A 27591-nucleotide genomic window follows, 5' to 3' on the forward strand; every position below is an offset into this window, starting at 1 on the left:
TAAAAAGATTCTTTTAATATTTTCTGAAGTTATAAAAAGATTCTTTTAGTATTTTCTGAAGATATAAAAAGATTTTTTTAGTATTTCTTGAGAAATATAAATAAATGTTTCAGTATAGAAGTGTTTATATTATTTTGACGACCTTAAACGTACCGAAATTATACAGCCGAATCATACGGCCCGATAACCAGTCAGCATAATGCCTCATTGTCATCAATAATAAAGACAACGTACATCACTTTTATGCAAGCAAAAAAAAGAAATATTAAAGAGTTGAAAAGATTTTTAAATTTCAACTCTGATCAGGCTACTTCACAAGTATGTAAAAGACTTTCTTTTTATACTATAGATGGCAGCATCAAGTTTTCAAAATTCACTGTTTGCTTTACTCTCACGATATGCAAAAACTTTAACTTTCGAAACTAAAGCTCTAGTTTTTTCAAGAGTTATTTAACTCCCTGACAGTAAAAGAAATTTAAAATAACTGAAGCTTTTAACGGTTTAAATTCGCCAATTAAAAACTTAATTAATCAGGTCGTAATTAACTCATTTTTTAAAATCTTAAGTGTTTATCAATGAATATTCATCAATTCATCCTTTTGGTATTTTAAATATAAAATGGGTGTATTTATTTACACATTATTAAATTATAGCGTTAGTTCAGGAAAAATTTGTTTCGAATACATTAAATTTTTTCGTTGAAGAGCATTCGCTTAACACTTGTAATATTTTTCAATATCGGAACAGATATTTGAGTGCATATACTCTAGATGGCAGCACTACTTTAAAGCACTTAAGCTTCACTGAAATGTGTTTAAAATGAATCGATGTAGTGGCGTCATCTTTCATAAAAATATCTGTTTTATAAATTTGAATTTAAGCTGTACGATGGCATCTTTCTCACTTTGCTTTCAGTGAAATAATAAGAAATAAATATTGCTTTTTTTTTTGTTTTTTTATAGCGGAAAAAAACAGAAAAGTCTAAGTTTTTGCAGATTATTTTAATCATTTTCCAGTTTTTATAAATTCAATTTTTGCTGACCCATTTTCGCAGAATTAATTCAAATTGAAAAGTTATAAAAGCTCTCTATCTTAAAATTATTTCTTGAATAAAATTTTGAAAGCCTGTTTTACAGGCGGTTCTTTTCCATTCAATCGCTGATTTATATTTAGAAAATCAAAGTATTTAAAAGATATGAAAAAACAGAACAAAATTATCTTTCTCTGTGGTAGAATCAGTAGTAGAATAGCTAAAAAAAGTAAATGTAAAGAAACTAAATTTCCTTAAATTTAAACCTACAATAGTTCTTAGAATTAATTATAACTTCAGTTCGTTTTTTTTTTTTTTTTTTTTTTTTTTACCCTAAAAGTAGAAATCAGAATAAATTGTTAATTTGAAAAAATTCTAATTCCACGATTGAAGATAAAATTAAGATTTTTTTTATTCGAGATAAATTTATATCAAGCAAATTAAGATCACAATACAAAAGTGAAATTATTCCCCCAGCTATATTTTACATCCATGCTAAATTAAGAGAACTGCATAAATATACTCGAGAAAAATCGAGAATAAACTTTTCACTCATTTAGTTTCTTAAAATATTCATTTGCTTCTCCACTATTAAAAAGGTAAGAAAAATTCTAAATTCTAAAATAAATTAATTAATTCGTAATTAAATTGCATAATTGGAAGCATCCGAAATCAGTCGTCATGATTCGTCATAAATCATTCATCATAACTAAATTTCTTATAATAGTTGCCTAACTTCCAATCACAAAGTTCAAATTACTAAGTCTTATATTTTTACATGATGGTTTATTTAGTTATATACTATATATGCATATAAATTTAAACGAATAAAAATCTACTTTAAAATGACTTAATAAAGCATGTTTCGATTTCAATAATATTTTATTTTTATTGAAGTACAATAGGTTAACCAATATTTTAACTTAACGAACTTTTTAAGTTATATATTTTTGTTTTACTTTGAAATGCTCTTTAAATTAAAATAATTTTAAATTTATAATTATTTTTTAAATTAATAGTTTAATATTTATTTTATATAATATTTTTTAATTTATGTATTATTTTATAATTTATACATTACTTTTTAGTTGGAATATTATTTTTCAATTACATTAAATATTACTTCAATTTAAATATTAAATGAATTTCAATAATATTTTTATTCCAACACAATTTTTTACTTAAAATATTATTTTCAATTTCCTATTTTTTTAATGGCATATTATCTATAACTTTGTATACTATTAATATTCTACATTATTTAGTCATTTAGGAAATGTTTTTAAAAATCAAAATTATTTTTTAATCTGAATAATATTTTTAAATGTAAACCTTAATTTCCGGCGAGACAAAATTTAGAAATTGGTTGAATATGGTTCTTCAGAAATACAACTTTAAATATGCGATTTTTTTTAAAAACTTGATGACTCAAAAAATATTCTCCCAATTGAGCTCCATTTTTTTTTTTTTTTTTTTTTTTATACTTTTTAATAACATTCTTTAAAAAGATGCCTAAATGAAGCAATTTTTAAAAAATGATTATTATTAAATAAAAACTTATTTCGACTATCACTAAATGGAAAATTATTGAAAATTAATTTCGCATGCAATTATCGTCAGATAGTCAATTTTAGTATGCAAATAGTGTGCAAAAGAAAAAATTTACAGTGTGCAAAAAAATATTACATAATGCAATTTTTTTTTCTTTTGATTGTTTAAAAAATTTACAAGTAAAATATTAGGACTCAATTTTTCCAAATTGCGGCCAACTTGAATATTTTGTGAATCATTTAATTTATACATATTTGAATATTGTGTAGACCCATCCGGATTAATAAGAATCCAAACTCGTTAAAAATAAAAAGTAGATAATAATGTTACTTTAAAGTTAATGTTAATTTAGCGAAAGAACATTTTTGAGTATGGTTTTGTATCGAAAATAACCACTCGCTACGAGACGAGTCAAATAAAAAAAAATTGTGACTTAAATCAACTAAACAAACGGTCACTTTTTTCCATCGCTTTTTTAAAAAACCTTCTAATGATAAAAATATATCAATGTAGAAAAAGACTCTGAGAAACATAATTTTCATTAAAAATTTCTACAATTAAAATTAATTATTTAACAATTAAAATCATTATTAATTATTTCGACACTTAAATGTAATTCATTATTTTAAAAATTTCTCCGTTCAAAATTTTGATCCTTCAGATTCCATCAATTTGTGCTGTAAAAGTTAATGTGGAAGGAGAGTTCCATAACAATTCACATATTTCAAAGTTGTTATGTGTATATTAAATGTATTTTACCTCCCCAAATATTAATATTTGGGGAGTGTAAAAGGTTAAAGTCATTATATTTGATTAAAATTTTGTCACATATTTTTATTGTTGAATTAACTTTTTGTAGCCGTAGATTATTTCAAATACAGTGAAACCTCTCAGAAGCGACCACTTTCAGTTCCACAGTAGAGTGGTCGCTAATGGAGGTTGGTCGATCTTAGGGGTTACCTTCATTGACTTCAATATGTTATCGAAGGTACGTGATTTCTCGCAGACTATTTCTATTTTACTCAGTGTTATTTTTTTTTTTTTGGTCCTGAAATACCACTTGTGTTGGTATCATGAAAATCGGATCGATAAATAAAATTTAGCGTCATAATTTGGTGTCATCTCGAGTGCTGTTTTCAAGTGATATCTTTCAGAGATCACGAAAAAGATCTCGCTAAATAAGAGCCACTCACAAATATATTAAATATATTTAAATAGCCGCGATGGCTCAGGGGATAGAGCGTTCGCCTTCCAATGAGGTGAACCTGGGTTCCATCCCGGCGATGGCTGGTCGATACGAATTCTTTTTCCGGCTCGCATCGACCACAGTGCTGACGCAAAATATTCTCAGTGGTAAACGGATCATGGGTTAGAGTCCCTTTGCCGTCAAGCTAACCGTAGGAGGTACTTGTGCTCTTCCTCTCCATGTAAGGCAAATGCGGGTTAGCTGTCCTCCACAAAGACAAATTTGTCCCAATACTCGATCCGGAAGCTCCCTTGCCTTCTGGATTGGGTTCAAAATTACAGGGCTATGGAGTTGAACATTAGTAGTCGTAAACCCACAAATTGGGTCGGCTGTTCAACGATGGTTATAAAAAAATATGTATATATATTTGAATGGGCCGGGATAGACTGGTTGGTAGGGCTCTGGGCCCATGTCCAAGAGTTCGTGGGTTCTATTTCTGGCCGGCCAAAGATTGATTTTCGACTGATTTGGCCGAAGATTGAAATTTCGACTGATGCACGTTAAATCTGTCGAGTCGCAAAGTCCTCCATGTTCTCATAACAAATCAATGCATCTGGAGGTACTGATTCAGGAGTTTCCTTGTCTTCTGGATTGGGTTCAAAATTACATGGCTACGGAGTTGAACATTAGTAGTCGTAAACCCAAAAATTGGGTCGACTGTTCAATGACGGTCTTAAGATAAAATATATTTGAATCTACTAATTTGTTTGTTAATATTTTTTGCTTTGATATTTTTCCGTCTTTCTTTATTTGACCTTTTTCGCATCTTGTGTAGAGGATTGCCGGTCTGTGGGAGACAAAATTCAACGAAAATCGTTTCAATAATCCGTGAAAAATCGAATTTTAAATCTACGACTTTTTTAATATTCAATTTTTCAGGAATATTCGATCGATTTCGCTCACATTTTGTATTTTGCCATGTAAATTTACAAACTATAATGTGATGCAAAAACATTTTATGCTTTACAATTCATTTTTGTTAGATTATTATGAAATAAAATTATAAAAAACAATAAATATTTTCGAAAATTTGTTACTGCATGGAATTATCTTTAGACGATCGAATTTTATAATTTTGTGCAAAAATTTTCATTTCTTAAATTAACATTAAGAGGTCCAAAATTTGACCAAACTATTGGGGCCATACTTTCCAGATTGTGGCTGCCCCATATTTTTTATGGGACAAAAATACGAATCCGTTGAAGAAAAGGTATGTTTATTCAGAGAAAGTATGCTTTGTGTCTGATTTCTATACTTAAAATATCGGCTGCACTAATTAATTTGTGGTCCCACTCTTGAACCATTAACATTGAGTTCTAGAAGGTGAAGATCCGATCATTAGATCAAAAGTTATTCAGAGTGATCCTTTCTTATTTTTTTATTTACGCATTTTACATGCGTTTGAAGACGCTGTGGATCTAACTGTTCTAACTCTGAGGACTCCGGTTCTCATGCTACATCCTAAAGAAAGAGTTTTCCGTTGGATTTACCAAATATTTTATGATGAGCCACTGCAGCTCAAGGGATAGATTGTTCGCCTCCTAATGAGGTAATCTAGATTCGAAATCCTGCTGTGGCCAGTTGCTACGAATTCTGCTCTAGGCTCGCACCAACCACAGTGCTGACTTAAAATATCCTCAGTGAGAGATGGATTATGAGTTAGAGTCTCCCTGTAGTGAGATTTAAGTCCCTGCCGTCGGTTTTTCGTGATTTTGCTCTCCATGAAACATAAATGCTGGTTCATTCCGACAAAAGTCCTCCACGAAGATTAGTTTTACCCAATGCTTAATCCAGGAGTATTTTTGTCTTCTAGGTTGGGATCAAAATTACAAGGCCACGAAGTTGAACGTTGATAGTATTAAACTCAGAATTGGGTCGGCAGTTCAACTCCGCTCATGATATAAAGTAAACTATTTTTTAATATTACTGATTTGCCAGCTTGCAACTCAAGATAATCTTAAAATATCGTCTATACTTATTAATTAGCTTATTTGAGGTCACCCGTTCAAACCATTAAGAATGAGTCCTAGAACGTGATGATCCGATCATTAGAGCAGAAGTTATTCAGGGTATTGTAATTATTTAGCTTCATTTTTGATCTTTTCTAAAATGACTGAAAAATTTTTAAACGATGCTGCATACTGTACCGCATACTGACTTACCAGTTATTGCTGACGGAGCTTGCCTTTTTCGAGCAATAGCATACATATTGTAAGATACTCAAGTTACGGCTCGAGAGGTGCGTGAGGAAATAGTGCAGCACTGATATAAGCATTGATATGAGTTTTCTGTCCTATCTCATGACAGCGATTGGAATAATTTTAATAATTCTGCTGCCTACTATGATGAAAGGTCACGAAATCATACCTACGGTGGCTTTTCAATTTAATGTCTGACGGATGGATTTGAAATTACTAATGAAATTCAATACATAGAAAACCTTGAAAGTATCACGAGCACTAGAGATTTACAATGGGCTATTTGCGACTGACTTGCTAACATCTTTGAGGATGGTCCGAAGACATGCCATCACAGTTTTTATCCTCTGCGTTGCGAATATCTCCCCCGCTTTGGTAGCCCGACGACCTGCGAGCACTTTAAAATAGAACAGTTTAACGAGGACAAATACCATGTACCCTCGGTTCTTTCGCAGGATGATCTATGTGGTCACCCACTCGAACACTGACCTCAGCCATGGAGGCTTGAATTACGTAATTAACTGAGAACCGTGTCGTAACGATCAGTCAACTGCGGAACTAAAATTGTTATCAAATTATAATTGAAATTAAATTGAAAGTACTTCGCAGCGGGCAAAATCTACGATGATAAAAATCTGTTTATCTGTTATTTAAAACTAATTGAGTTGTAAGGATTGGACGTGAAATTGAAAAATTAGAGTATTCAAATACTGTTCTGCCATAATTAAATACAGTAAGTTTACATAGTGCACAAGATAATTTTAAAAGTTGACAAAGCTGGTTATCAAAGAGACAGTTGTGGATGGTCCCCTAAGCGATCGACTTTGGAGCAGCCAAAGCGATAGAAACCTTTGACTTTCTAATTTTCTGAGTTAACATCGAGTTCCATATCGCACACCATATCGCTCCATATCCTCACATCGAGTTCCATATAGTGGAACGGGTTTGAACAAAAGTAAATCAACTGGTAATTTATTATTTGTGATTCTGATTAGCTTATTATATAATATAGTAGCACGTCTGGAGTTGGGAAACCTGGTTGGCAGGTTGCTGGACACACGTAAATCCAAGAGGGGGAATCGGATTTCGAATCCAGCTGGCCAAAGACTCCTCTTGTTGTAAATGGTGACTGGTGTACGTTAAATCTGTCGGATTGCAAAGTTCTCCTTGCTGCTATAACAAATTATACTTCAGAGGGCACTGAATTGGAGATTGATCGTTCTCTGGTTCAGGTCAAAGTTACGATCTGTATATGAAGGAATGGTTCCATATAAAGGGGTGTGCCGCATGAGTGCGACAGTAGTCGAATTCTCGGTGCCACTGGAAAGCAAGAACAATCGCAGTCCTTGCCTTAATGGCCTACGCCAACAACAGTAGCACGTCTTTCTACCACATTAATCACGGGATTAGTTTTGGCTTAAAACTGTAAGGGCAACACAGGGGTAGTTTCAACTCTTCCGGTAATGTTTCTCATTGCCTAGTCTTGAAAAGTCTTAAGAAGCTTTATCCCTTTAGCAGAAGTATGATCAGCACCTCAATACAATTGTTCAAAATTGGTTGCTTCTTCTGCATGGAGCTTGACCCATCTGTATAGATTACGTGGATCACTTAGTAATTTTTTCCTCTAGTATTAAGTGTAAAATTAATTAGTAATAAGAAGGGGTACGATTTAGGCAACTGTCCTCCATAGATGTACTACGAGAACGTAAAACAAAATTATTATGATGCATACACAAAGTGCCCGCTGACTCGCCGGGGGTAGAAAGTGTCACGAGTACCGTGATCCGTGATTCAAAAGATTAATGGTTCGACTCAATAGAAGTTTGAGGAAATTATATCAATTGCTGTATTACTCTATTGTTTCTATAAAAATGATTAAGAGTGTTTTTCAAAGGCTCCGTCGTCATATGAAATGATGCTTTTTTGCGAATAATATGCCATTTTCATAGCTGCTGTGAGTTAGCAACTGTTACTCATAACTGTTAGGTCAATCTAAACTAGCGGCGTCAGCTCTTATTTTGCAAATGGCGCAAAACACAAGTATTTAGAAAAGCCACAGTTTTGCGAAAATGAAAAGCATTTGTGGTCTAATTTTTAAATATTTAAAAATTTACTCCAATGCTGCATTACTTGGACTCATAAGAAATTGCAAAAATCGTGAATAAAGCAGAGATTTTGATAAGTTTCGTCTAGTTAGAAAAATTTGACCAAATTGGCAATTTTTAAAAAAATTTAATAACTCTTAAGATATTTAAGTTATTTGTCTGTTCTAAAGCCCACATAATTCTTCTCGGCAATTTCATTTATATATAGTTTAAAATCATCACATCGCTTCAAGTGTAATGCAATTAAACTGTGGTTTTCTTATTTTCCTTGGCAACAGTGCTTCGAAAAACAGCGTTAAATCTATTATGTATTCAGTGCACTTCCCTTTAATTATACATGAAATCGCTTAAACATAAAACGATTTCCGTAAAAATTGCGCCCACTTATTAAGAGTCCGTTGACACCCCGGTATTGGACAGTGGCAATAGCATCCTTCTGATATAATGAATATTCTATGATTCGATGCACCAGAAGATCGAGGCAAGTAATTATATCAAAAACTATGCTACTGTACTAAATTTCCGGTATATAGTCCTGAATGCCATTACTTTTTGCCATAAAATGCATCGTTGCCGCAAAATTTTATGTATTAAATAATTAATATACCGTAATTTTCGCAATAATCTTTACTGTAATATATACCGCATAATCACTAAATCTTTGAAATTATGTAAATATCACTGTAAAAATTAAGGCACAAAATTTTACCGTAATATGGATTTTACAGATGCTCCGCTCAGCGTAATTTTACCGGAATTTAATTCGGTGTTTTTTACAGTGCGTAAGGTTCCTATAAATGTTCATAAATTCGATATGCATTTAACGAACATCTGATCAACTAAACATAAAATTTCGTTAAAAAAGGACGTAACTTCTCAAAACCCTCACGAAGAAGGGGAAAAAATTATTATTAAATCTTTAATAAAAGTTATTATTACTTTCAGGTACTTAGGTACTTTTACGTAGCACTAGAGCTGCACTATGAGCTATTGGCGACGGAATGGGAAACATCTCTGGAGATGATCCGAAGTCATGTCATCACAATTTTGATCCTCTGCAGAGGGTCAAAGCGAGAGGTCCCCAACTTTGGAAGCCCGATGACTTGCAACCGAAATCGAACACTTTACGATAAAACAGTTTAACGAAGTCCGATACCACGCACCCATGGTCCCAGCGCAGGTAAATCAAAGCGGTCACCCACCCGCTTACCGACCGCAACCAGTGATGCTTCACTTCAGTGCTCCACAGTCCCGCAGTGGACTGATCGTTAAGACACGGTTCCCAGCAGATCACTGAAGTCAAGCATCACTGGCTGCGGTCAGTGTGCGGGTGGGTGACCACTTGGATCAGCCTGCGTAGGGACCGAGGGTGTGCGGTATTGGTCCTCGTTAAACTGTTCTGCAGTAAAGTGCTCGACTTCGCGTGCAGGTCGTCGCGCTACCGAAGCGGGGGTTCCATCCCCTCCGCAGAGAATCAAAATTGTGATGGCATGTCTTCGGATCATCCTCCGGGATGTTTCCCAGACCGTCGCCAATAGCCCATTGTGCAGCTCTAGTGTGACGTGGATTAACAACAACAACATAAAATTTTTCAAGGAAAAAAATTCTCTAAACATTAAAAAAAGATTATTATTTTTTTATTGAAGAAATTTTCTTCCGTACAATTAAAGTACAATTCCTTACAGACATATCACAAGGCTGCCTTTCTATGCGTTATCGCTTGCCAAACGCTCTGTACTATGAAGGTTGTGGGTTCGAATCCCATGTTAACAATGGACTTTCTCTAAATTGTGCTGTCTCTTTTATTATTTAACAATGGTGTTTATAGGCCATTATTAGCATCGAGCACACTAATTTGATACGACATAATATATAATGCTGTTCTTCTCTGAATTGTACTGACCCGCAGTGGACTGATCGTTAAGACTCGGTTCCCAGCAGATCACCGAAGTCAAGCATCACTAGCTGTGGTCAGTGTGCGGGTGGGTGACCAATTGGATCAGACCGACAAAAGGCTTATAAGCCTTAATTAAACACAAAAGCATGCAAATGCATGCTGTAACAATAAGTAAATAAATAAAAAGAAATACATGCCTATGTTACTTGTTGTCGCTTAAGTTAGACGATAAAAGCATATAGTATGTGCACACAGTTCACATATATGTAATATATACATGAGTTTTTATCCGTAATGTATTCAAACTAAATCCGGTTCAAAATTATTCACAAATTACTGTACTGATTACTGTAATAAACCCTCCAGCTTCTTAGCCCATCAAGAAAGAAATGTGAAAGCTTATTGAGATTTTTTGTTGTTGTTGAAAGTTTTAATTAAAAATAGTAGACTTTCTGTGTTGTGAGATAATGTCTTTAACGTTAAAATATCTAACAAGGATATTTATTTATTACTGTAATACTTTCAAACTTGATCTAAGTTCGATTCCTAAGTTCGTTTCTAAGTTCGATTTCTAAGACTAGATCAAGGTAATTGTTTATTGTTTGTGTATTGTTCTCTACCGTATATCTTATATATTGAAATATTTTCATCCATATTGTGTTTGACTCAATGGCTGAGAGGGAAAGTTGTCCCGGGATTATGGGCATATTATAGAGAGTCCGACCGAATTTCTTTAAAAAATTTAAAAAAAAAAAAATTAAAAAAAGTATTTTTGCTCCAATAAAAAAACCTAACTTGTTTCTAAAACATGTAAAATTAACCTAAATTATCGTTTGATGTCATTGTGCATCAAATTTTGAAATATTGTTTTGAGTCACTTAGTATATTCCGTTATTTTTCTCACATAAATTGTCAACTATACAAATAATGATTTTATTTACATAAATTATTTTCTTCTACAATCCACCATCTATATGATGTTTTCCATTTCTTTAATTTCTTCTAAGAGCGCATCTCTGCATCAGATTTTGGGAAGAAGCATTCTGCGTATTATAGCGTTCTCAACATTTGACGGTGTTCCTTTATCATCCACTTTTGATCAAAGATTTGATCACTTTTTACCTGCAAAAAAAAAAAATTTAAATTTTTATATTCTCCCATTTTTTATTGATTTAAGATGTACTATCAAACTTTGGTATAAACTATTATGTTCCCTAATTTAAAAACAAGCAATAAATACTTTAAAAAAATAATAGTAATTAGGTCTTTGTAAATAAGAGAGCATTTTTACATGCTAGCGAAAATGAGAAACAAAAAAAAAAATATTAGAAAATAGTAAATTTTACTGCCGTATCTACAGTTCAATGATATTTTATACTGGATTTTATAATAATTGATTATTTTAAAATTTCATTTTACTTAAAAAGAAAAGAAAAAGAGTAGTATTTGCAAAATATTTGCTCTAAAATTTGCAATTTTATTCGATTTTGCTACCTTGAATATGTAATTCAAGAGTAGTGTGATTTTTACTTTAGAGCATGGCACAGAATTACTTTGCAGCTTTTGTGCCCTTATACTCTCTCTAAAACTCTAACAATCAAATCTGCCTTTGAAATCAAAGCCTATTTACAAATTTTTAAATAAGTTAAGCAGAAAGGCTATAGAATTAACTACTTTCTATAGGTGTTTTATAATAGGCAATTGGTAAACACAGCGTGATCACTTTAACCTTGTGCCATACAAACCTGCATTAATCCAATTTATATAAAGTTGGAAAATCCTCAGAGGTAAGTGCGTTGTATGCCAATCCTTTTCTAACTGTGCGCGTAAGTGTAGAATTGTTAAAAAATAGCGGGGTGTTCTTTAATCCAGCCATAACCCCTTAAACTCCCCATTTGAATCTATGGTCAGTTAACAGCATGATATTTGACACTCTAAGCGTTTTCAATCTCACAATCCACTAAAAAGATTTGTTTTTATTGTAAACTGACAAAAATTCTAGTAAAGACATCTACAGGAAAATGACTTCGCCAAACAAAGCTAGAAAAAGAATTCTTGTGCACTGAGTGGAAGCCAATATATGCGACAAGATTCTGCCATAAAAGACACAGAAAACAATTTGATAGACAGGGTGACTATCTTTTTTGCTTGTCCAATTTGCACAAATCTCTGGTAGGTCCTTCCCACAATGCGCCGAAATTGACTTTTTAAATACATTTCGCACTTAGAGATTGCAGTAAGTCGTCGCCATACTGTGAAGAGCTTTTCATAAAGTGAAAAGTCATTTAGGTAAATCTGTGTCCTGGTTTAAACTCTACTAGGAGTGGCAGTTTATCCTTTCATAGATGACATGTTCAAGACGTGACTAACAAGTTGCCATGTATTGATATTATCTTGGTTTTATCAATAAAGAACAGCGGAGTCGTCAGTGAAGAAAGGACTTATGGCCCCATAAAGAGTCAAATAAAATCTTTAATAAATGTTACTTAATAAAGGTAAATTGCAAGGTTATCTATGGTACGTGCTTTAAAAATATAATTTTGACATTCAGTCTATGGAAATATCAAATACAATATGTATAAAAGTACAAAAATGTATAAATTTTTGAAGCATGTGAAATTTAGTTTTTAGCTCAGAAAGAAAAACTTAATTTTAAAAAATTAAAGTCAACATTTCTTTTAAAAAAACATTGTAAAAAATTCTGAATCAAATTACGTAAAAGGTACCTCAAGGTGCCAGTACTTTCTTACCGTAAAATTTTGCGGAACAAAAAAATCGGATATACCGTAATTCTTACAGTAATATTTATGATAAAATCACTGAGTAAAATCACTGAGTATGGTAAAATCACTTTTATTACGGTAATCAAATCAAAATCAAATTACGGTATAAAATTTTAGGATAAAAATGAATTTTACGGTTAAGTGGGTATTACGGATGCTGTACTCAGGAAGCAGCATTTTTTACAGTAATTTGATGTGGAATTTTTTACAGCATAATTATGTACATTTAATTTTAAAATCGTATTTCTAGTACAGTTAAAAAAAAAAACTCGGTTCAGGAGATAATGAAAACGCAAAATGTTTTCTAGTATTAAGGCGTGCATAGAAAATGAAGAAAAACATGATATATATAGTAAAAGTTTGCGTGGGGTCATGATTATTTTCGTTACGCGTTCGTTTATTAAATCATTTCTGGAAGAGTTTATGTATATTTATAAACACAGAATTTATAAATTCGGTGATTCATGAGTACAGAAGTTCCCGTCTATGGCCTTTTCTTTACAGTGGGCAAAATCTTTAAACTCCCCCCCCCTTCCCAACAAAAATGATGGTCTTAAATACCCAATTAATCTTAAGTAATACGCTAAGTGAATTTCTTTTTTCTTTTTTTTAATTAATCATTCTCCATTTCTAAGACTATTTTAACGCAACCTTTCTACAAGGTCCTAACTACAAAAAGTTAAGTAAAATTAAAAAATTAACCCGAAACTTTTGCCTTATGAAAAGAGTTCAGAGAAAAAGAGGCTAAAATCATATCTAATAAAGTAAAAAATACTCGAAATTTCATTCACGTAACTCACAAAATATGAAACGTTTGACAACTATTTCGTTGACATGAGTTATCACAACTCAGCGAGTAGGAAATATTTTTGCGCTCGGCTCGACTGAGTGCGATAAAGATCATCTCTATCTGCAGTACTGCATAAAAGAAGGCTAAACTCCTCACTTAAGTGAACCCACCAGGTAAAACAATGAGAATAATAAATAAAATAAAAAGAATATTCATATGTGCCGTGGCGACGTTTTGTCGCATATGGGCGTGTCAGTGGTTTGGATCTTTTCTCATTTGTTTTTACCGACCACCACGCCCTCTCAGCTATGAAATGACATCATCAATCGGCTTTCCGACATCCTCACATTTGTGTGTTGCCACATTTTCACAGCAATTCTGGAAATTAAATGTGCGTTAATGTAGGTCTCGGAAGTACGCTTTTTCTTTGAAATTCTTTGGTGAACGATTTTTGCTAGGAATTTCGCATAAAAAAGCCAGACCAAAGAAAGATTTAATTTTTTTTTCTTCCCTTTTCTTTAAAAAAAAAACTTTCTTGTGTAAAATATTCACATTGAGAATTTTTCGATTCGTCTATGACTAACTTAGCGGAACTATAAACAGTTAATGTAGGACAACCGCAAGGGGGTTACACTTGCATCCGTCTAAAAACCCAAAATTTAAAAAAATTGATTCCAAATTCACATTTTTCAAAGCGATTCTCAAAATAAATCGTCAGTTGTGTTAGTCTCGAACATGCGCTATTTTTATTTTGTTTTTGTTTTTTTAATTCTTTGGAAAACGATTTCTGCTAAAGAAGTTCATGTATCAATTCGCCTGTCCTATGAAGAATTTAATTTCACTTTTTTTTCTCCTTTTCCACTTTTCTTTAAAAAAAAAATTCTTATGAGAATTTTTTTATTCACAAAAGTAGTTTTGGAAAACATTGCATCACTCTAAAGCAAATTCAGACAACCTATAAACCAGTAATGTTGCTTCAAAATCAAGGACAACCGCAAAGGGCTAAAATACAAAAATTAAGTTAATCTAATTAAGTTAAACTGAATTAAATTAGTTTAGTTTTAGTTTTAAATATAATATAATATTCATATTTATTTCTCTTATGTGGCACCATAAACTTGAGAATTTCTCTATCCATTGAAAATATAGTTATTTTTCGATTTGTTAGGTTCTCTTAAGAAAAAATTTAAGTAGTATTAAAAAATTAGCTATACGTTAGATATTTCGATTCATTTTGTTTGGTTTTGTTAGGTTGTTGCAATGAAATAATTATTGATACTTTAAACACATTTTCTAGCAAATAATCAAAAATATATTGCTTTGAGATATTGCTTTAAAATTAAATAGGTAGAGAACAAAAGCATTTATACTGCTCGTGAACTAAGTAAATTCCTGTGTTAAAAATATTTCAAAATTCATATTGCGACTATAAAACTTCCATTCGTGTTACACAATCGAAATTATGCTTATAATCTAACCGAAATTGGCTTCATTTAAGATGCACAGTCGTACACGCTATTTCTGTTTGGAGCATTTTGGGAACACTACATGTCACATTTTTTTTACCTTTCTTGGGCAGACTACAAAAATGCTAGAAATAGTTGAGAAAATAACTTTTTTTTTAACTCATACCAATTGGGTATACTATAGCCTACGTCACAGATCGTGTTATTCCTACTAAATTTAACTAGTAAACAGCATTTTCTGCGAACCTGATTTCTATCATCAAGTAAAAGCATCAAACGAGTGTCTTGTTATAAGTCGCTACTCGCCAGGTTGGAATTGTATTAGTCTAGTTCCTTTGGAAATAATTTATATTGTTGTTTTACCGAAGTTTATGAATTTAGTAAGCATATTTAAAACTCAGTTTATTAATTAAACTAAAAGGTAAATGTTATTCCTAGTAAGTGGAAGTAGTTGTGCTTTTTTCATATTATACCCAATTGACTAATGTTCAATAAAATAATAATACTTAAGAAAGTTAATTATTTTTATTTTTTTATTTGCTTGTTTGTTTATTTTCTTGCTTGTTTGTTTATTTCTTCCTTTATTTATCTATCTATTGTAACGAATCAAGCTATACTGAAGAAACAGTTTTTTATAAATAAAAAATAAATAAATAGATAAATAAAACATTTACTTGGCAAAACAACCACACATCAAAGCAAAGATTAAATTGAAACACCCGTAACAGATAAGTATAAACTTTTCAAAAATAAATCTAAATATCCTTAACAGTGAGTTTATGTAAACCTTAAATACACGAAAACTAATGTTAATAAAACAAACTCATTCTTCAACGTTCCAAAACTTGTCTCGTTTTTTTTATTTTTTTTCTTGATCTCGTTATTTATATCATAGTACTGTTTTTCAATTCATGTTAACCAGATATTTTTAGAACTCTATAACTATCTATCAATTTTTTTGTTTGTTTGCCAATTTTTAAAGAGATTTCCGTGTTAAAAAACGCATCAATTTAAAACACCGATCTCTGTTGCAAAAACATTGCTGTAATCATGCGTTCAGACCAAAGCTTACATCGTCGTCTTAAACACACAAGTAAAAATTCCATATTCCATGTGGATATTTGAAAAAGATTCTATATCACAGATCTTTTTTTTTGAATACTTCATATCACATGATTATTTTTTGGGGGGAGGGGGTATGAAAATAATCGATTGAAGATGTGCATTCATGTTAACACCGAAACTTTGCGATCCATTTTAGACAAATACACCGATTCTTTCAATTATTTTAATGCTGTCAAACACAACATATTCCTAGTGGAAGATAATTCGATATTTTCATCAGTGACGTGACGGCCCAGGATGGGTCCAGGGTTTCTTCAGTATTCCGTTCCTTTAGAATTAGGTGCTCTTGATGATTTCTCTACGTTTAATAATATCAGATTTCTTACATAATATGTGCATTTCGAATCTCGCTTCATGATCAAACTAAGGAGGTAGATTTTCGTGGTTTTTCTTTTATTAAATTAAATCATCTTCAATTAAAGAAATCATTTTATTAAAATAAGAGTGAAGAGCTAGGTTTTTTTTTTGAAGAAACACTTTCTAAAAATTGACTATACGTACAACTTGAGCAATTCCTTTAGCCAATAGAAGATTTATAGAAGACTTCACGCTATTTATAACCAATAGATGTTTATCACTGCCTTCTTCACAAAACCTTCACATTCGTTTAGAATTCATTTTGGTTGAGTCCACCTCGGAAACAAAAGGGGTGTCGCAGATTTGGGAACTATTACATAAAATTCATCTTTCCTCTATAAAAGAACAACAAAACAATTTTTTTTAAAGTTATTAAAAAGCCTATCGAATAAAACTGGAATAGATATCAAACTTTTATTAGAATTGTTAGAATCTAAAGGTTAGCTGTAAATATTGAGAATGTAATTTATATTAAAAAAACAAGATTTTTTTTAAAACTGAAAGTATACATATTTTACCGAAGTATAGATATCAGTTATTTCACAAATTATTTAGGGTGGTCCTTAAAGTGCCGAAAATTGTTTTATCTCCCAAATTAAACTGAGTTAATCAGCGAACTGCCTAGATAATCAGTATATTTCTTACTAGACTCCTCTTTAAAATGAAATAAGATCTATCGTAGAGGAACTGCATCATTTCCACACACTTAAATAAACATAATCCTATTTATTGATTTTTCGGTGTCTGAATAATCAGGTTAATACAACCTAACAATCAACAAATTAGTTAATAGAATCAATCGTCAATCAATTAAAAACTTTAGTGCAAAGAATTAAACTGTTTGAAATACCATTACAATTAATGAAATTAACAAAATATAATTTATTTTCTCTGTGTTTCAAGTATCAGGCTAATTAAGAACAATCAAATCAACAATTTGCTTGGTAGAAAGAGAAAAGCAAACTTCTGAGCTTTAACGATAAGATAGCCGTTAATATTCGCCTTAGCCTAAGTAAAATGAGAAAAACACTTGTTTCCGCACTTTAACGAGCCATCCTAGTAAGTCTGCTGATTTGCTAGGTATTTTGCATAGTGATTGTTTTCGAGCTGTAGAGGTAATACATGCCGGATCTTATTACTGTAATAAGTACCTGTCGCCTTTGTGCGTCATCCGTAAATTTAATTTTACCGTAAAATCCCTTTTTGCTTTAAATTTCTTTTTCACTGTAAAATATTATACTGTAACTTTGACAGTAATATTTATCTAATTAGTGTGATTTTGCAGTAGTAATTACTGTACCGATTTTTTGTTCTGTAACATGCTCTGGTAAAAATGCATTGCATGGTAAACACTAACACGGTAAACACTGTAAACAGTAAGATAAAAAGTACCGGCACCTTGAGTGTCGGTACTTTTTGCCGGAATTTGATCCGGAATTTCAGAAAGTGTAATTTAATTTGTTTTTTTTTTCGATGTTCTAAGAACCAAGCTGTAACAATCAAGCAATCAAATTAGCTAATTAGTTGATAGCAAGAGAAAAAGCAAACTTTCTAGATTTGCAATGAATGTGTCCTTAACTAAAATGAGAAAAACTCTTGTTTTCTCACTTTCATGTATCACCCTATAAAGTTTACAGATTTGCCAGGCATTTTGCATAATGATGGTTTTCGAGCTTTAACGGTAATAGACACTGTAAAAAATTCGAATCTTAGTACGGTAAAAAGTACCAGCACCATTGGTGCATCATCCGAAAATTAATTTCGCGGCTAAGCTTTATAGCGTATATTTTAAAGTAATGATTATTTAACTAGTGATTCAATTATTTTTAAATAAATATTATTGTAAAAATTGCGATACATCAGATATTTTTTATTCTGTAAAATTTTATTAATAAAATGGATTTTACAGCAAAAGTACTGGAACACTAGGTGTCGGTACATTTTGCCGGAATTTGATCCGGAATTTTTTGCTGTTGTGTATACGGGGGTGAATGTTTATTAACTTAAATCAGTTATATGAATACATTTTTCATCGAAAATTATAAAAAAAAAATTCAATTTCTTTAATTGACAAATATTTTTTATTTATTCTGCAAATAGTAATCGCATCGGTTAAAATATCACCGAAAACTGCTGCGCCATTCTGCCCTTGTCCATAGAACTCAAGGACATCGCTATTAAGGGTTGTTATTATTCATAGCTTTGCGTGCTACTAGAGGAATAATAAATAAAATAAAAATAAATTACGACGTTCTGAATTTCATTTCCTAAGAGCATGAACTTTTGATACGCTTTCTGCTCTCTATGAAATTTTGATTGCTCATAATAGTTATATCACGTCTTTTGATACTCTTTAAATAATTATGCAGATTATGCACGCTTTGTATTCAATAGTCTTACAAAGATGAAATGTTTACACATGCTATGTTTCCGTTATTACTAAGTTATTTTTAATTCGCAGAAAATTAAATGTTATAGAGTCAAATTGACATTTGCTGGCGGAATATAGCCATCGTGAATTCTGACAAATATAAATGAAGAGATATCAGGCATGGTTTTATTTCATGGTTTACCGTTCTTGCAATTTGCATAAAGGTGCAAATATCCAGCTCATTTTTTTAAATTAAAATCGTAGTTTTCATATAAAGTTTGTTTTATGTGAGAGCAAGTTTTATCCTTCATATATCATATTATTTTTATATTTCATATTTTATACATGAAAATAAATAGAATGAATTCGATCTTCCACGTAATTTGAATCAGTAATGACAAAAAGAAAAAAAAAGAAAAAAAACTGCTTTTTGTACCTACTGGAATAAGAAAGCGGGAAAGGCCGCTTTTGAGATGGGCTGACTCAGGGGAGGCTGATTTTCTTGCAATTAATGAAAAGAATTGGAGATCAAAGATAAATCGGAAGTCGTCATGGAGAAATCTTCAGAGGAAGGCATTGGCTCACATTGGGCTGTCTGGCCAACTATGATGATGATGAGAGTTAAATTGACGTTTGTTGGTGGAATAGAGCCATTGTGAATTTCAACATGTATAAATGAAGAGATGTCAGTGGTTTTATTTCATGGCTTACCGATCTTGTAATTTGTATAAACGTGTAAATACTCAGCACATTTTTTTAATTAAAACTATAGTTTTCTCAAAAAGTTTAATTTTGAGTGAGAACAAGTTTTATATTTAATACACGGAGCATCAAAAAACCACTCTAAAAATCTTTAAAAAAATCGAAAAACTAATGCCATTTTAATTTTTAATTTTATTGTCCAATAATAAACATACTTTTTTAGAAATCAAAATTATTTTTATTCAAAATGTTAATATTTTTTATTAAAATATTGCATAATTAACTATTCACATTAGTTATACTAGATAACTTTGGTAAATGAGGACTAATTAGTGGATTGTGCATTAAAATATGCAAAAGCTAATAATTTTTTTCATTTAAATCTGTGACAATAAAATTCATTAATTAACATAATAAATGTATCTTATTTAAATATTAATATAAATTAATAAATGTTTCTTATTTGTGCTATATTATATTACCATAAGTCAAGTTTTTTTTAATTATTGTTTATATCAAGTTTTTTATTATTTATTGCATTGAAGTTTGTTTATTAAAAGCATCGATTTTTTTTTCTAATAAAAAGTTTTAAAAAATGCTTAAGAATTTTTGGCTTATGTGTGACAAAGATGCATGCAAAATAATTATTTCTTAAATCTAACTTCTGAGATACTCACAGTTTAGCGGTTTTGAGCTTTAAATTTACTTTAAAAATGTTTTTGAATTTTATTGACAAAACTGTTCAAAAGGTTAAGCACCATCGCAACACCCTAATTAGTGTTAGTATTTTTTTTTTTTTTTTGTTACCTTAATTTTTACTCTAGTAATCTAATTTTAACTTCAATTTCACATAAAAGATATAACTTTTCATACAACAAAATGTACGTTTTAATTCATTTAATGAAATTATTAGTAGAATGCTCTTAAGAAATCCTATATATTTTTTATTCTATTTTCGAAATTCTTAACTTCTGAAACTGCTTGAGAAAAAAAAATCGAACTTTTTCTTTCTCTTCTAAGCTTAATAACAAGATTGAATTTTTTCAAGATATTTTCGTTCTTTAAAATTCATTTGTTTCACTTTTTTGCTGCATTTTATAAAAAAAAAATTAATAAATAGGTAAATTTTAGTTTTCTACCTAAGGATTATTAATAACTTCAGGATAATTTTACTGTTGTTCCTAAGGATTTATACCCTTCTAACTCCTTCCCTGTTAGATGCGTAAGTAATATTTCAATGGCCCTATAAAAAGCAATTAATCTTGAATTTTGCTTTTTTAATTTCCTATTTTTTATTTATTTTGTAGAAATGCAGTTTCTACTTGTCACGTGCTTCTAAAATAAAAATGCAGCATTTTTCAAAAATGCTACTTCTTGCTACAAAAAAAAAAAAAAAAAAAATTTATATGCATGCGAAAAATTTTGAATATAATTATGAAGCAAAAGTTTTTTTTTTACTTTATTTTGTTTTGAAAAAAATAAAGCCTTGAGCACGATTTTAAAAAAAATTGTTTCTGCCTAAATCTTACAATCAGATTACTAATTCATTTTAGAATTACAAATCATGAGTAGGAAAAATAAAATATTCAACTTATCAGTTTGAAATAATCTACAAAATAGATTTAATAAATAATATTTCCTCAAGAAATGACTTCATTCTTTTTTTTGTAATTTAATCATTTTATAGCCAAACCCGAAATGTTTGTCGTATGATATTCTATATTTTCTTCTTAACTTCCCATAAATTATTGGTAATAGGTTCCTAAAGTAAAATTAAAAATTAAAAAATCATTAAGAATGTTTTTCGAAGGCTCTGTCGTCGAATGAAATGGTGCTTTTTTGCGAATAATATGCTATTTTCATGACTGCTGTGAGTCTTCAATGGTTACTCATGACTGTTAGGTAAATTGTTAGGCAGACTGTTAAGTCTTTAGCCAATGCCCTCTTTGTTGATTCTGAAAATGGAGAACATTAAAAAAAATGAAAAACTTTCGTCGTCTAATTTTTAAATATTTAAAAACTTGCTTTAATGCTGCATTATATGGGCTCATACAAATTTACAAAAATTGAGAATAAGGCAATGATTTAGGTGGAATTGTCGTAAAATTGGCCGATTTTTAAGAAGTTTAATAACTTTTAAAATATTTAAGTTATTTGCTCAGATAATTCTAAGGCCTGTATAATTCTAAATTCTAGAAAATTCTAAAGCCTAGATAACTCTAAGCCTAGATAATTCTAAAGCCTAGATAATTCTTTGCGGCAAGAAGGTATAGATAGTTTAAAATTATAGCTTTGCTTTAAGTGTAAGTCACTTGAACTGTGGTTTTTTTTAATTTTCCTTGGTGAAAGAGGTTTGAAAAACCATGATAGAGGAATGGGTAAAATATTAAAATTAGGAAGAAAAAAAACTTACGTAAACCTTAATACTAAGCAATTTTAAGACTGATGCAAACAAATTTCATATAATTTTAAAAACTACATAAAATCTTTATTTTGATTTTTAAATATTTCTTAAAGAGGAGAATATAAAATTAAGAAGAAAATCTTTTTTCGTTTTCTATCTTTTTTCTTAATATTTCATAAGTTTGAGAATTCTAATGCTCGAATCCGATTTTGTGAAATAACACTTAACAATAGTAGAAAGTAATTCGTTTTTTAAGCATAAACTTCTATGTCTTGGCATCAATTTCTCGTGAAAACTTTTCTGTTCATATGGTAATGGTAACTATAGATCATGGTAATTAATGGTAATGGTACTTTTTTCTTTTTCAACTTTTACTTGGTAATGGTAACTTTTCTATTCACACATTTTTTTTTTTTATTCATATGGCGGTATTTTCTTTTCATATGGAAATAATAGTCCTAAATTTCATTTAAACTTTCTTTTAAAAACTTCGGAAATAGCACAAAAGAAATTAATCTTGATACTTAAAATTTGTTTTTGAAGAAAATTTAAAATTTAAAAAGAAATTTCTTATTCCATTTTGACCCATTATCTTTTTAGTTTTGTAATAAAAAAAATTAATACTCTATTGTGATTTCTTGAATTAATATATGATTATAAAAAATAAATACCATTTTCTTTTAATATTAAAATGCAAATTGTACGTTTTTTTCCCCCAAAGATTAACTTCAATGTTTTTGCAGCAATACCAATATTTTTCGAAAAATGTTTAACTCAAATGTAAGTCGTAAGTTTAAAAAAATAATAAAGCACAACTTCAATGCTGCATATTATCAATAAAGCTTTAATATCAATTTTTTCCACAAAACTTTCTTTTTTAAATGTAAGTTGTTTTGAAATTTTTTAATTCAAATGTAAGTTGTAAGTTTAAAATAGAAATAAATAAAACATTTCTTCAATGCTGCATAATATCAATAAAGCTTTAATATCAATAAAGCTTTAATATCAATTTTTTCTGCAAAAGCTTTCCTATTCGTATGGAAGTTGCACGCTTAAAAAAACTAAATAAAATCAAACTTCAATATTTTGGCATCAATGCCAATTTTTTACGACAACTTCCCTATACGGTTGTATGTTGTAATTAAAATAAATAAATAAATAAAATTCAATGTTTGAATGTCTTTTTTTTTCTCTTTTTTTTAACCTAGACTTCAAAGTCGAAGTATAAGTTACTCTAATATTAAAAAAAAGTGACACAAAAACGAACTGCAAGACAGCTATTAACAGGTCTGAACTGGGTACTTCAAAAAGAAAACCATTGTTTTCGAATATCGTCATCGTTTTGATATGACAGCGAAAACTAATCCTTCGCTACTGTCAACAGTTAAAGACCTGGTTTCGGCGGAATATTTTTGCCCCCTCCCCCCTCTAGATATTCTCATTCCATTCCTTCTTTCATGTGAACTGCAGTTTTTCCAAATAAACATCTGTACGGGCAATTAATTCTGAAAATGCAGAGAGTTGAGCTTCTTCGTAGAAATTGCGTATACGCATACTTGTATAATTACACCACTTTTCTTGATTTTGTATTATTCGCCATTCTAATATTTTTTTTTTTTAAATAAGGAATAGCCCATCTTTATTTATGTTGTGTTACTTAGAGCAATTGTTTTCCTTGAAAGTATCTGGAACTTACGAATTAACTGTAACTGTAACTGACAGTTGAAGTTTGCTTTATGTAATGTCACTATACCGTTTTGTAATCTTAATTAAGTTACAAATGCAAATTACAAATGTAGATTACAAATGCTGATTACAAATGCAGATTATTTTAGCCGATGCTCTGTTAAAAATTAACACTCAAAATTTACTTTATTTTCTTTGTTTTCTTTCTTTTTTTCTTCTTTTTTTTTTAATGAAACAGTTTCTTGGTAATGCTCCGAGCGAATATTTCGTCAAAATGACGAAATAACTATCATTATTTTTTCGAGGAAATGAATTTCGGCAAAAGTGAAGAATTTTTTCGTTATTTTATTTTTCACCTAAAAGAAAAAGAAAAGAAAAACACCATGCGGCACTCCTAGTGCCTCACGGTATTATTTTTTTCAGGGTACCATACAGGTGGATCAATGTCGCCCCAACAATGCAAGGAGAAAATGTATAGAGAGAAAAATTACTTCCATGCCTGAAGCGGGATTTGAACCCGAAATCTTCCTGGTATGAAGCCAACTCTTTGACCATCACACAGGGCTTGTTTCGTCTCTCTGGAAACGATCGTCTAGTCTTCATTTTAGCTAGATAACTCCTACAGTGCACTGCGATAAGGTTCCAAGTTGAGAAAACTTTTTCGTCATTTATTATGGGGACCGGAAAGTAATATCGTTTCGTAAGTAATAATGAACTCAATCTTAATAACATGGGGAACAAACAAAGCTCTTAGTCATGCTGTAACTGTCAGACTCAAGACGTATGAGTAAAACGTATGAACGAAATAAAAAATGAAGGAACTAACTTTCTTAGTCTTATTCGATTTAAAAATACTTTAAGAAAATTAGAGCAAATTAGCTTTGTTGTTAGTAATTCATTCTACACAATATTTTTATTTTTAATAATACGTTTAAAGATATTGCCGCCATAAGTGTCGAATTACAGTTTTGGAAAAATGAAAAATCAACTTCATTAAATAATTTAATTCCTAATAAAATTTTAGGAATTAAATTTTTTGAAAAATTATGAGAAAGTACTTTGTAATAAAAGATTTTTAAAATTAATTATAATTCTTTTGCATAATATTGCTATAAAATTATAATAATAAGTTTTGTATTATAATATTAGTGGTAATATAGATATTTATAAGGAAACAATATAAATAATTATTTCAAATTTATTATCTACTAAGGAGCACATAAACTTCGTTATTGTTTGTGTTTTTTGTATCTTTTTAATACTTTTCTTCTTTTACGCATGATTGAAAGGCATGTATAAAAATCTGAGTAAAATATTAAAATACTTCCTAAATTAATTGAAATAATCCACTTTTCTTCTCTACATTATTATATACTGATTATTACTAGAAGAATAGAATAGCTTCAGAATTTAGAATACGAATTAAAGTGAAAAATTTCATTTTTTAAACTTCATACAAAATTCTTTTCACAAATTACACTAGAAAACAAAATGAATTAGGAATAAAATAAGAAAAAAATATTTTGAAACAATCTGCAATGAAAGAAAAATTATTAAAAAAGATAAAAAGAACATCTGTTTCATTCGTCAATTATTTAGTTTTCAAGCAGATGTTAATTATTTAATAAGGTTTAGATGCTAATTATTGAATAAGGCAGGTGCTTATGTGCTACCTCAACTTGTTTTAAAATTTATTTACTTATTTTTTAGGTATTGTGATTTTTTTTATATTTTATATTTTTAAAGTAGCTAAAAAAAATTTACGATCTTTTTTAGATCGTTACTATTCACTAAATTAAAATATTAATCGAATTTGAACACAGTTCATTCACTGCATCGAAATATCTGAATTTTTTTAGAATCTACATATTGCAGGCATAATTATATTCTTAATTTATTTTGTCTAGTTATATAATACTCATTCATCTTGTATAAATTAATTACTTTCAGAGATCGTTATGATTCATTAAATACAAATTTCAAATTATTTATTAAATTAAAATTTCAAACAAATTTATACACCGTTCATATATTGCATCGAAATAACTGAATTTAATAGAATCTGTATATTGCAGGCATATTTTGTCTAATTATATAATACTCATTCATCTTGTATAAATTAATTACTTTCAGAGATCGTTTGATTCATTAAATAAAAATTTCAAATGAATTTGTACACTGTTCATACATTATATTGAAGTAACTGAATTCTGTAGAAACTACATATTTCAGCCATATTTACATTCTTTCTTTATTTTGTATTATCCATCATGAAATCTAGTGATACAATGCTCATTCATCTTGTATAAGTTAATTGCGCTGCTTTAACTTATCGTTAGGATTTACTAAATTAAAATTTCAAACAAATTTGTACATCGTTCATATATTGCATCGAAATAACTGAATTTAATAGAATCTGCATATTGCAGGCAAAATTTCATTCTTTATTTATTTTGAATTATCCATTTATCATCCTTTACTTATTTTGTATTATCTATCATGAAATCTATTTATATTGTGGGGAGAGTAGATATTGACCATGTCAACTTTCATCTATGAAAAGGTACCCCGACATAGAGTCGAATTAACATGTCTTATATACTAGTGAATTGTAGTTGTAATTTTGTAGTGGTAGATACGCTACAGTACTCCCCCACTAGAATTATAGCTATGATAGAATTCGATGAATGGATGCCACCAGTTGAATCATTGCTGTTGTTTTATGTGCGGTTAGGCCGGGAGAGCTGTATTAAGATCACCGAACTTTTTGAGTGCTGAATGTGAGAGGTGTATTAACTTCACGGTCGTAGTCGCTCCTGTGTTGCCTTTAGCAGTCGAGTGTATGCAAGCCGACGTTGTGCGTGATCGAGACGAGACTGAGTAGCAACAGTGCGAGGAGGTGGATAATGTTGCAGTCACAAGTAGCAAGTCAACTATTCAATGTGGATCATCCATCGAAGTCGGCGTTACCGTCTAGGTAGGCGTGTTCATATCAAAGTCGGCGTTACTGCCAAGGTAGGCGTGGTCACATCACGTCCGAAGGTCACCAATGTGGGGGCGGAGTAATCGACCATGTCAACCGTCATCTATGAAAAGGTACCCCGACATAGTGTCGAGTTAACATGTCTTATATACTAGTGAATTGTAGTTGTAATTTTGTAGTGGTAGATACGCTACAATATAATACTCATTCATCTTGTATAAGTAAATCACGCTGCTTTTCATGATTGTTAAGATTCATTCAATCAAAATTTCAAACGAATTTGTACACCATTCATACATGTATCGAAATAACAGAGTTTAATAGAATCGGCATATTGCAGGTATAATTAGATCTCTCATTTTACCCCTATTAATCTTTTACTAGTCATCATCTCTTTTGAATGAAAAAGCAGGTTATATTGATAAAAGCACCTGGATCTAGAGCACTATATTCACAAAAAGACAGATTAAATGGATTTATTCTAGTACAACATAGGTATTGCTATGAGCATTGTGTACTGTACGCAAAACAGTAGAAAACGTTTATTTTTATTAATTAGTGTCTAAAATTAAATAGTCTTTCCTGTATCAAAAGCTTGCTCTTGGTTTGACAATAGTACTTTTGCTACTACCATTAGTGCCATTACCATTACTACCATTTTTTAGTACCATTAAGTATTTTAGTTAAAGCATCATTAAACATGCATTTTATCTTCTTTATAAATCCTGAATAATCCTTCTTGGCATCCCAATATTGCATATAACATTGTATATAACATCATTATATATAACATCATTGTATATAACATAAAGCATTTTACAATGGTTGTTGTGCATATGATTGAGCTTTTCATATAAAATTTGGAGCTTTTTTTTAGACAATTTAAGTACGCTTTAA

At 30.3% G+C, this 27591-nt stretch overlaps 1 long non-coding RNA gene across 1 annotated transcript in view; it reads right to left on the reverse strand.

The window, feature by feature from the left end:
* Positions 1-9745: 9745 nt before the first annotated feature.
* Positions 9746-27591, reverse strand: part of LOC107448626 (uncharacterized) — a 36371-nt gene continuing 18525 nt past the window's right edge. Inside the window, exons 2-3 of the long non-coding RNA XR_001584673.3 lie at positions 16693-16883; positions 9746-11149 (exon numbers count right to left, since the gene is read on the reverse strand). This is a non-coding gene — a long non-coding RNA (uncharacterized LOC107448626). The remainder of the gene's footprint in view (positions 11150-16692; positions 16884-27591) is intronic.

Source organism: Parasteatoda tepidariorum, chromosome 4 (assembly GCF_982258835.1).
Source record: "Parasteatoda tepidariorum strain Cologne lab strain chromosome 4, Ptep-v5.0, whole genome shotgun sequence".
Lineage (NCBI taxonomy): Eukaryota > Metazoa > Arthropoda > Arachnida > Araneae > Theridiidae > Parasteatoda > Parasteatoda tepidariorum.